Source organism: Talpa europaea (assembly GCF_964194135.1).
Source record: "Talpa europaea genome assembly, chromosome: 11".
Classification (NCBI taxonomy): domain Eukaryota; kingdom Metazoa; phylum Chordata; class Mammalia; order Eulipotyphla; family Talpidae; genus Talpa; species Talpa europaea.
Genome location: NC_140078.1, coordinates 24,344,218 through 24,356,111, shown reverse-complemented (window position 1 = coordinate 24,356,111; position 11,894 = coordinate 24,344,218).

Genomic DNA, 11,894 nt, shown 5'->3' with positions numbered 1-11,894 from the left:
AATTGGAAAACAGTTTTTCTCAAGTTAATTTATAAGCATTCAAACTTTAATTCAATTACCTAATATAGTCTATCATAGTAGATAAATTTCAATAGTTAGTAAAATAACCTTGAGAACCCATAATCATAGTAGTGGTAATAATTATTATTGTAGCTAGTATATAAAGCAGTTATTAGATGCAAGATACTATGCTGACAGTTTTGCACATATTCTCTTTTTTAACCCTCACAATAACCTATAAGTATTATCATTATTCTCACATACGGAGGGGGTGTAAAAGACTAAAAATTCAACATACCCACCCACGGTCAATAAGCCAATATGTGATGGAGTCAGATTCTAACTTAAGACTAAGTAAGAATAACTTAAGAGTCCAAGAAGACTTTCTATTCCCTAATATATAATAATGCATTAACTAGTATGTAGATTCCCTTTGACCCATTCCTTTAATACTGTTAGCAGTTAAATCTAAATAGTTCTTCCTTCTCAAAGATCTCTACCCCCACATTAATTTCACAATGTCAACAAAGAATTGACTTGTGAATGATGATGCTGAAACTTTCAGATAGAAAGAACTTAATATTGTCCTTATCAGACATCATCTGAACCAAATACCATGTTTTCTGCCTCCCGTTTGTATCCTCTTCACTGTGTTTAATAGAGACATTCTACATATGTTGTGGAGAACAAAACACTAAGTGCCCTTAATACACTAACTTTAAATAAAAAATGTATTGACTTCCAGGCCATCTATAAAGTGTTTCCTACTGTGAAACCTTGCTGCTTTAGAAGGACAAATGCTAGTAATGGAAAAAGTGACTCAATTAAAATAAGAACATTGTACAGGAGAAAATAAATCTGGGATCAATAGGTTGAGGTTTTTTCTACAGTAGTTCAAAGATCCCCGGTAATTACCAAGTGTTTCAGTAGCAACAGAAGTTAGGTAAACAAAGGATAGAAGTATACCTTACTCTCAAAATAATCTGAACAATTATGACTCAGAAAAGAGTCATACTGCAGACTTTCAGAAATCAGCACAGTGTGCCCTTGTGGCTGAGAGTCTCAGCAGCGGCATCAGAAAGAGTGTTGGAAACAGAGCAGAAAATTTGATCCACCCCATCTATGGAAAAGTGGTTTACCCACACCTGGAGTCATGTGTATCACTTGGTCATCACAGCTCAAGAAAACTGAGACCTGGCATGGAGACAACCACAAAAGAGCTATTAAATTGGACAAGGAGCTTCTTTATGAGAACAGATTAAGAAATAGCACTCTTCCATTTGGAAAGACAAAGACTTTACAAGAATATAGCAAAGAGTCTGTAAGCATAGTGAGAACACAGAGTTTATTTAAGAATAATAGAGAAAAACTCCCTGAGATTAATAAACATATTGATTGAGCTAATTATCCTACAGGTCACAAAAATCATTAATATCAAAAGATCACCTCATTGATAACACCAGGGTTTAGTCAGAAGGCCAAGAAGCAATTACTCTATGGATGGTAGATTTATGATCGGTTACTAAGTGACCAGATTGTCCCATGTTTTCAGTTCTAACATTAACATGAAAAGCAAACCATGAAATTGCTTCCACCAGGCATTCTTTCCTACTAATGACTGAAATAGAAAACTATATCTTAGGTTAGAAAACCAAGTCAACTATAATGTACAAACCCTCAGACTCTATTAAGGTCCCTCTGAGGACCTAAGTTCCCCCACCACAGCAGGTAGATAAGTCTCTAAACTCAGTTAGCTCTGAATGCTACCTAAGTGTCATTCATAATCAAAAGAATGGAGACCAGATCTCCTTCACTGTAGTATGCTTGGTGAGCAAATTATACAGAAGGCATACTGAAAGGGCATCTGACTAGTGGCCATGTTAGAATGTACCATCATCTCCAATGATGTCTCATGTCTGTGCAAATACTCCTACCACTATCTCTTGAGGGCAGTATAAGAACTGGGACAAGTACATCCAGTGCCCTCCCATAGCATTATAAAAACTAACCCAAAAGAAAAGTAATATAAAAGAGGCCAGGTAATCCTATCCTTGGATAACTGGTGAGCCAGTTATCCAAATGTCAACATGACTTAGGTTATGGGCTAATGCCTCTTTTCACAACCCAGAAAGGCTAGGAGGGAGAATCATGAAGACAGATGCAATGATTAATTTATATTTGTCTTCCTCTGTCCCTGAAATGCTACTGTGCCAATAGATTGGATGAACTGAATCAAGAAAGGTCTTCAGTGAAGCGAGTCTAAGTGTGAAAGGGAGAGAATCAGAGAGAAGTTGTAAAGAACAGTCACAGACAGAAGGAAGATCAAAATGGACTTAAATAAGAGCATGACTTTTTAGCTTTGCATGCTACTTTATTTTAATTGAGTCCCTATGTCTTTTGAAGATCACCTGCTGGCAATTTAAGGAAATAATGAAGCAACCCTATAGTTCCAAGCATTTCTCAATAAAACAAAACTCTGGGTTTCAGGGCTGTGTGTTAGCTACTGTTATTAAATAGATGTAACAAGCCTGCCATAAGGAGAAATCATGTGTTTGGCTAACATGTTCTCTTTAGTATGCTGTGATTAAAATGACATCTCTAGAAGCAGATTTGTTTGTTTGTAAGATTATTGGTTTAATTTGGTCATTACTTCTAAAGTTTCCAGGGGAAAAAGCCTGAAGGGTAGTTTTCCCTTTAAATATAATGTGTTTCATTCTTTTTAACATTTATTACTAGTAGCTCTGGAATCTAGCCTTTCTATTATTGGGGGATGGTTGACTGTTTCCCAAGAAGGCAGTTTGATGATTCCAGGACACCAAGTACACAAATGGTTCTACCAGGTAATTCAGTAAGTGCCAGCCATTCTCCCTAAAGACTATTAAATATGAACCTTGTATTCCAACAGAAATGGATGGAATCTACTTTAATAATGGACCCTTAATAGTGAAAATTGTAGTCACACAAATGGAAGAGACTGACAATCCAATAACCAATTTCATTTAGTTTTGAAATACGTTACATATTCATTTCAAGTAAATTGACCTTTCTGATTATGATTGCTTGGGAATGAGGCCACAAAAGGACAGAAAGTAAAAGATCTCAGGGGGATTCTTGGAATGAAATCAGATTCCAATCCACTAATTGTGCTGGGAGGGAAAGGGAACACAAGAGCAATAGCATTACACTCCCTGAATTTCAATCTTTATGTGAAAGTATGTATGGCCACTATTTATAATATTTTTCCCATCAACTTACTAAGAAAGATTTATGCTAAGGAATAATACTGGCTAATTGGACTTCACTGCTTTTCCATTTGTCAATCTACCCCACATATAATGATATGACTAAAGAGTGATAAGCTCACCCCCCAAAAATCAGGGCAGCCTCTTGACCCTATGAAGCTCTTGGACCTTAAATAATCTCATCTGGAAAATTCAGAATCTACAGAATACTAATTCGAGTTTATGGAGTTCTATACTATCTCAGATAGCTGAATTAATTAATAGAAGCTACAATTAGAGTTAGATAGAAAAAAGCAGAAAAGAAGGAAAGTAGTTTGAGGTTACAAAAATATATAAAGGACTTTACTCACTCTCTACTCATAACCAAAGTTATCAAGAGTCCCCAAAAAGCACAGCTAGGGCATGCTATCAGCACAGTACTAATAACAGCCTACTTATCAGCCCACTGACATAGTCTAGTAATGGCAAATGGCTTCAGATTGGAGGGTATTCCCTAGTTTAAAGGCCCTTTCTCATTTGAGTAGGGAAGAGGTGTTTAAGAGAAAAGAAAGGAGTTTAAGGATGTGTGTTAATGAGGGATTTTTCAAACCTCCATACACACTGTACTAAAATGCTCCTAAGCTACAGTCATTTCCTGTGCAGACAATGTAGCTTTTCTTAGACCCACACCAAATGGCTGCCTGGCTGAATATCTAAGTTACTCTAAGGCTATGTCCCCTCAGTAGGTGAGGGACAACTGAACACCAATTAACCAGGCCTAATGGAAGGCTAAGAATATGAAATGGTGCATGAGTACCCATTCAGGGGCATCTTGCCAAGGCCACTATGCAAGCAATATAGTTCTTCTTCCATACTCAGTGAATATGCAATTTATTAGTAGATACTTAAAGATACACTATGCTGAAAAGACAAGGTTGTGATGAGCTATGCAGGTTAGGCAGTGAAGTTTGGTACTAAATAATTCCTTTTACCTTACATGAGAAGACCGAAATAATCACATCCCTTTGAACAGGAATATGGGATTAGAATTCTTCAACTCAAACTTTATGACAGATAAAATAATGAATGAACAAACATCCCTCTGAGAGTCATGGTTAATAGATAATAGTTATTCTACATGTAGGGGGACATTTTTTCAGATTGGATCCCCATGTCTCCAAGTTGTGTCCAATATCTCAATGGATGCCATGGGTAGTGCAGGGGGCCAGAAGGTACAACTGTTGATTACAAATGTTGAGCAGGTCAAAGTTGGGGATGAATTGATCAGAGGCAGCAGGAATAACTGTCTGAAGACACCTGTGTGCTTTTTCTTAGAATTGAATTTATGTGTTCCAGATTATGTAAGCCAATATAGTGACCTATAAATCTGACAAAATTCAGCAGTGCCCTGGAAGCCAGGGAATATTTCCTGGAAGATTGTCTATGTTTGTTTGGTTGGTTGGTTGTTTTTGATGGATATAGATAAACATAAAAAAAAAGAACCAGATAAAACCAATGCAATTGTATGGGGAATATAAAAATAAAATTTATAAAAATTAAAAAAAAAAGTTAACAAATTCTAGAAGACTGATTCTAACACTGAGGCTATCAGAGTGGGAGGGGAAGGAGGAGAACAATGTAGGAAGGGGCCCAATGAACCATGGGTGCCCTGGTGGTGGATGGGGGTAACATAAAACCTAAATTGTGTGAGCCTGTATCTCTGAACCATACATAATCTTGTAAACAAACGTTACCTCAATGAAACAAAATTTCTATTGTGATAAAATTATTAAGAGGATATGAGGGGACATAATTTGTTTTAGGAAGATAGTGCCTTTTATCCCCAGATAAAACCTTTCAGTTTGATTCTCTGATCATGGCCCGGGATTTGGGTCACATGAATAGCATTTCCCTGGAGAAGTACTGAGCAGTCACTTGAGTGCTCTAAGATAAAACCAGCTAGTATGATAGGAACAGATAATAAATATGACCTAAATTGAGGAGCAGCCTTGTAAGCTGTGTGCACAGACCCCAGCCTTACTGATGGGTAGTCCTTTGATCTAGGAAGACCCTCTTCCTGCCCTCCTGCATCAATTTATTATCCTCTTTTATGCACAGAAACTGCCTATATCTTCAAAACTGATAGTCAGGATCTCCCTGGTGGTGCAGGGGTTAAAGACCCAGCACTATCAAGCTAGCAGCAGCCACTGCAGTTATGAATTCAATCATCCGCAGCAAGCCAGAGAGCTGACCCACATGGTGCAGCAGACCTCCCCTGTCTTGCCCGCTGTTCCCCTCAGCAGTATATTTCAATAGATCTGCCTTTTCTGTACCCCACTCTCTCTGGTGAATCTTCTTATCCTGCCCCCCATACCTCTGGCTTGCACCTAAGTTCTTGCATGCATAAATAAATAAACTTAAAAAAAAAAAAAAAACTGAGTCACCTTCCCCTGACTCAGGAAATAGCTGAGCTCCAAAGACTCTTCTTCCTCTCTCATACCTTTAGGAGGCAAAAGATGGTATAAAAATTAATTTTTTGTCGTTGCACAAATATTTAACTTGAGTAAATGCTAAGGACATCTGTTGACTCAGCACATGGTCTGTGAGGTGCCTGGTGTCCCTATGAGAGGCTGGCTGAATTTCATGCACAGGGAGGAGGAAAGTGCACTAGATATACAAGCTGTCCATGGGCAACAAGCCTCTGATTGAGTGTGCTTGGTTAGAATAAATTCTTATTAGAATCCCTTAGCTATAATCACTCTTCCCTCCTCCTGAGCTGATTTCTTCTGCTGTGATGCTCATCCAGGCTACCACCAAAAGGGTTCCGCACCAATCTCATGTATGGAGCAAAACTCCGAAAGAGTTTTAATTTTACAACAAGAAAACTACACTAGAAAAGTTTTCAGCAAATACCCCGAGGTATCCAAAAGATTAGTAAAGGCTTTTTTTCCTTAAATTTCTAAACCCAAGCATAGAACTACATATCTTCTTTAGTAATTCCCCACTGGTTTTCAAGTGTCAGGAATAGCTCCAGAGCATCTACTAAATTTACAGGTTAATTATCCATGTTCAAGCTAGTTGTAAGTCAGGTAACAAATGTACAGCTTTTTGGAACTGCAGGCAAGGTATCTTCCATAATGTTTTTCTCTTAATCAACCTTTTAAAAAATATTACGTGATTTCAAATCTATAAAAAAATTGCAGGAAGAGTATCAAGAAGTTCTATTGATATGTGCCATTCACCTAGATACACCATTATCAGTATTTTGCTACATTTGCTATATTCCTTCTCAATGCATGTGCAAACACAAACATACCTCTATTATGAGTTTTCTCTGAATCATCCAACAGTAAGTTACAGACATCATGCATCTTTACTCCTGAATACTTTGTATATTTCATAAGAACAAGGATGTGCTCTTACATAACCACAGTGTAATTATCAAAATTAGGACATTTAACATTGATATAATAGTATCATCTAACTTGCAATCTATATTCAAATTTTATCAACTGACCCAATGATGTCATTTACAGGAATCTCCCCCCTCCACCCATCCCACCCAATGCAAAATCCAGTCCAGGATCACCTAAGGGAGTTCAGTTGTCACATCATTTTATTGTCCTTTCAAAGACTAAAGACGAAGAGTTCTGCAGTATTCCTTTGCTTCATGATGTTAGCACCGTGAATAAGTAGTAGATGGTCATTTCATAGCTTGCCTCTAAGTTTGAGTTGATCAAATGCTTTCTAGAATTAGGTCAGTTTATGAAAATTTAGTAAGAATCCCACACAAATAATGAGTTATTTGCATTAAATCCCATCAAGATATATCTAATGTTAGTTTGTTCCATTACTAATGACATCAACTTGATCACTTAGCCTGGTATCTATCTGGTTTTTCCAATGATAAATTACTATGTTTCTGTAATTAATATGCAATATCTAGGAAGATATCTTGAGATTATGTAAATGCCAAGATTTAGTCTTTAAAAAATTTCTATTTAAAATTCTTGCAAAATTATGATTGTCAAACTCCTTTCTACAGAAGGGAATGCTATTTCTTACAATAGAATGCCAACTGGTAAATTCACTTTTTAATGTTAGGGTTGAGAAACAACTTGGCAGCTGCTTTAGTAGCTAACCTGTTATGCCAGGATTTTCTGGCTAGCCTCTGTAATTTTTCTCAATTAGGTCTTAGCTGAGGATTCGCCAGGGTATAGCAGACTCATTAGAACAGCAGGGTAGTGAGATAATGGGTAAACATTGTATTTGTTTTAATTTAATAACATGCTGCATATACTACATACCAGGCACTCTTCAATGCTTTACAAATATTGACCATTTTAAGACATTATTATAATCCAATGAGGTAGGTATTGTTATTATCCCCCTTTTACAGGTAAGGAAATGAGGCAGTGGACATGAGTAATGTGTTCAAGTTCAAGCTGTTTAGAAGATTAATGTGTTGGACCAAAGCAGTCACCCTTTAAACATTATAATATGCTACCTTACATGGATGTATAAATTCTTTCTTTTAAGACTCTAAGATACTTTAAATCCATACCAGTGAAAAGAAACTATTCTCAACAACAAACAAGTGGCTTCATATTTTTATACTAAATCACCCCAAATGATGTTGCAATACTCCCCCAAAAGGGAAGAGCTAACCCAGAAAACCCAATTAGGAGGAGGAGTTAAGGAGTGATAATGGAGCCAGGGCAGAAATGTGAAAACAAATCTGTTCTAGAGATCTAGCGAGGAATGCCTTCCCTCTCTGGCCTGGGTGCCTCCAAAAGTTGAAGGAGAATCTGAGTTTCTGAGGAAGTCTGTTAGTGTGCTGAGGCCAAGAGATGATCTCAATTTGGGTAGCAAATCCCAAGAGTGGGTAGGATTACATCCAAGGACAGAAGGAACAAACAGCAGGTAAAGGTGGCAATGGATGTGGTGAGGTTTGGGACAGGAAGGAAATAATGTCAGAGGATCACCAGTGTGCTAGTGGGATTAAGAACGAGGTAACTTCTCGTTCTTGCCAGCTACAAGGCACTGCCAGGGGTAGTTGGGATTCTACCAATTTTGCTAGTAAGAATTCAGGGAGAAATTAGATTTCTCCTAAATCTATAGTAAGGTTCACACAGATCCTCTCATTACCTTTCTCCAAGCAACATAACAGATATTACAACTAGATCAGATGGCTTATATGCATTCAGAGTAAGGGGTTTAGATCATAAGATTAGGTACTCTGGGGTCTCACCAGACATTGAGAGTTTGGAGGCTTAAGTGAGCGAGGTCCCCATCTCTACTTCAACCACTCCAGCTGGACTTTTAATTACTTTAAGTTCCAGGCTTCTCTGAAAATTTTCATTTGAAAGAGGAAGAACTTTAAAAAAAAATACAATGAAGTAACTAAAATAACACCATGATACCTTGCATTAGCACCTATTTGATGAAGAGGAAAACACAAAGCACACAGATTTTGAGAACTTTCTCTTTTCTAGTTATAAGTGCCCTCTGCCAAGGTGAAAGATGACAGATAAATGGAAAATGCCCTATGGATTCCCAGTATATGCAGTTGACTCTCCAAATTATAAATGTTCACCAGGTCATCCATATGCTCCCTGATGTCCTCCAGTCCCTTTGCAGCCAGGAAAAGCCACATGACTAGACCTCATCCCAGTCTGCAGATGCGTGAGCAGTGTCAGCTCTGGGCTAGGGCACTGAGAGCCAGTATGAGGTCTCCATGTGCTTTCTTCATGCCACGGTAACCATGGAGGCCCGTGTTGATGACAGAACCCAAATGGCAGCAGCCTGGGCCATTCAGTCACCACATGGAGGTCAGCTGCCTTGGAACGAGGAATAAATTTGTTCCATTAAGCCATGGACATATGGCATTTGTTACTGCAACCCCACCTATCCTGTTCAGAGTAATACAATTGAAAATTACATTGATTGGGGGCAGAAAGAAGCACATTTAAATTATCATTGGCATGTGCCTAAAGCAGTGGCTCTCAAAGGGTCAGGGTAATGTATTTATCTCACCCCCAGGGGACACTTGGCAATGACTAGGGATATTTCTGGTTGTCACCTTGGGAGGAGGGGAGATGGGTTACTGGTGTCTAGTGGGTAGAGGCGAGGAGTACTGGCAAATAGCCCATAGTGCACGCATAGCAGCCAGAGCAGAGAACTGCCTGTCCTATGAGGTCAAGAGTATCAAGGTTGGAAAAACCTGACCTCAAGAAAAAGGCTAGTATCTTCATTCTTATGCACAGAATTATCTACTGGCTACACAAGTATCTAACAAAAAAAAAAAAAAAGATAACTTTGCTTTGAAGGTTAACCAAAAATCATATATTTCATAGAATTGAAAAAATTATTTCAACCTAACAAATTTCAATTTATTTTTTTAAAAAATCACCACACGGACATTTTCTCCATTTTCAGAAAACAAACTATAAACAGCAGTACATAGACCCATATGTATACTTTGCACATCTTCAAGTCTTCCTTTTCATAGATTCAGAAATTCTTGTTGAAGAGCGATTTCTTCATCCAATCCCCTTGATTTTTGGAAAAATGAACTGTCAAGGATTTATACCTGAGCTAGAAAATACATTTCTCAGGGCTCATCTCACTGTTTTTTCCATTACATCACACCATCCTCCTTCAGTAAAAAATGCTAGGTAGAGGTCTGAGGAAGGTAAACAGCTGTCAAACCATGGGACAGAGCTGGAAGGGTGGTGGAGCACCGTGTTTGAGGACAACGCATAGTTTCCAGGTGAGAGTGTCTGGTTTCGCCGGGAAGGACGGAATATGAAAGGCAGAAAGGCTGCAGGGTGAGCTCACCGACACAGCATGTCCCCACTCAACCACTGCTCCATAGACCCATCCAGCCACGTCCGTCTGCATCACCCTCTCTCTAAGCAGGCACACAGGCATGCAAAGCAGAGCTGAACCACAGCTTGGCAAGAGCTATGAGAAATTGCACAATTTAATTGAATGAGTGCTAGATCAGAGTTGGGCTACTGAACTACCTCAACTCTAACTTCAGGTCCTTGGTCAAGCCCTGAGCTCCTAAATTTTCTCAGCTCCTAATATTCAGTTATCAATAAAAAAATGACAGAAATAATAGCTACTCTTTTTGAATGCTTCCTCTAAGTTAGGAACTGTGTAACCTGCATATCGCTACCTCCCTTCAGGAAAAGGGGACCCGGCGGTTGAGCAACACGAGGAAAGTGATTAAAAAGAACAAGGATTTGAACCAAGAACCAAGATCAACTTGACTACAAAGCCAGTATCCTTAATGACTATGCAAGCTTCACCCAACCATCAGTTCCCCCACCCTGCATCTTTAGGGTTCTTCTCCAAATGGCTTAAGTTTCTGTAAACAATTTGTTTGTTCTCAATCAATTTGAAGCATAAGCCTGGGTCATGTGGCTGAAATAAGCCAGCTCAGATATTTTTATTACTCATCTTTAATGCCAAAGATGAAACAGATAGTTTGTAAAAGTCACTGAACATGGTTCTCACTCTAGTGAAGAAAAACAAATAAAAAATTTAGAAGCCAGAAGCCCCCAGGGCCCAAACTTAAATTGAAATATTGCAGAATATCCAGATGAGCTAGAAATATGCAGGGTAACTGAATTACCAAAAAATCGTTCTGTTAGATGGTCCTTGTTCACAGGCATAGCCAATAGTTTATTTTAAATGTGCTGTACATACAGCACATTTATAGTTTGTTTTCTTCTGTGCCTTCAAAAATAAAGAAAATGAGAATTCTGCACAAAAACAAAGTAAATGTCACTTATTGAACATTCCCTAACCTTGTCAGACATCAGATGTCACCCTAAAGCTCAACATTTAAAAAGAATGTTCAAACCCACAATATTTAAAAAGATACACCGAGGGTCTCCCTGGTGGTGCAAGGGTTAAAGTCTCAGGGCTATCAAACTATGGCCAGTCACTGGGCATGAGTTCGAACCCCTGCCAGGGAGCTGACCCACAGGGCACAGCAGGCCTCTTCTGTCTCGCCCACTGCTCCCCTCAGCAGTGTCTCTCAGTAGATCTGCCTGTTCTCCTCCCCACTCTATCTGGTGAATCCTCTCACCACCACCCCGGAACCTCTGGCCTACACCCCAGTTCCTGTATGCATAAAGAAATAAAATCTTTAAAAAATAAAAAATAAAAAGATGCCCTAAACTCAAATTCCCTGACCACCATCTTCCACACATTTGGGGATTCCTCCACAGGGCGGGGGTGAGAAGGAGATAGTATATGGCATCTTTCTCCTCATCACCTTTTATGCCAATGTTTTTCTTCTGAAATATTTTCAAACACTCTCATCTCATAACCCCTAGCTGGTATTCCCTGCTCTCTATTCTGTGTTAACCTAAATGTTCATCTACTTAATTAATTTCCTCAATATGTCTCTCATATGAGAAAGGACTTATGCAGTAGAATTGTATTCAAAAGTGAGAGACACAGTAGGAACTGGACAAACACAGAACAGAAAGCATCTAAACATTAGTATAAGCCAGCACTCTTCTTTAAAATACATCCTCCAGGAATTGTCTTTTGTTGTTGTTCTTGAGGCCCTAGTACCCTCTAATTATCCCAAATTTGCCTCATCTTACGACCCTTGCTACCCTTCTCTCTTGGGCTGTCTGTGAAAACTGTGAA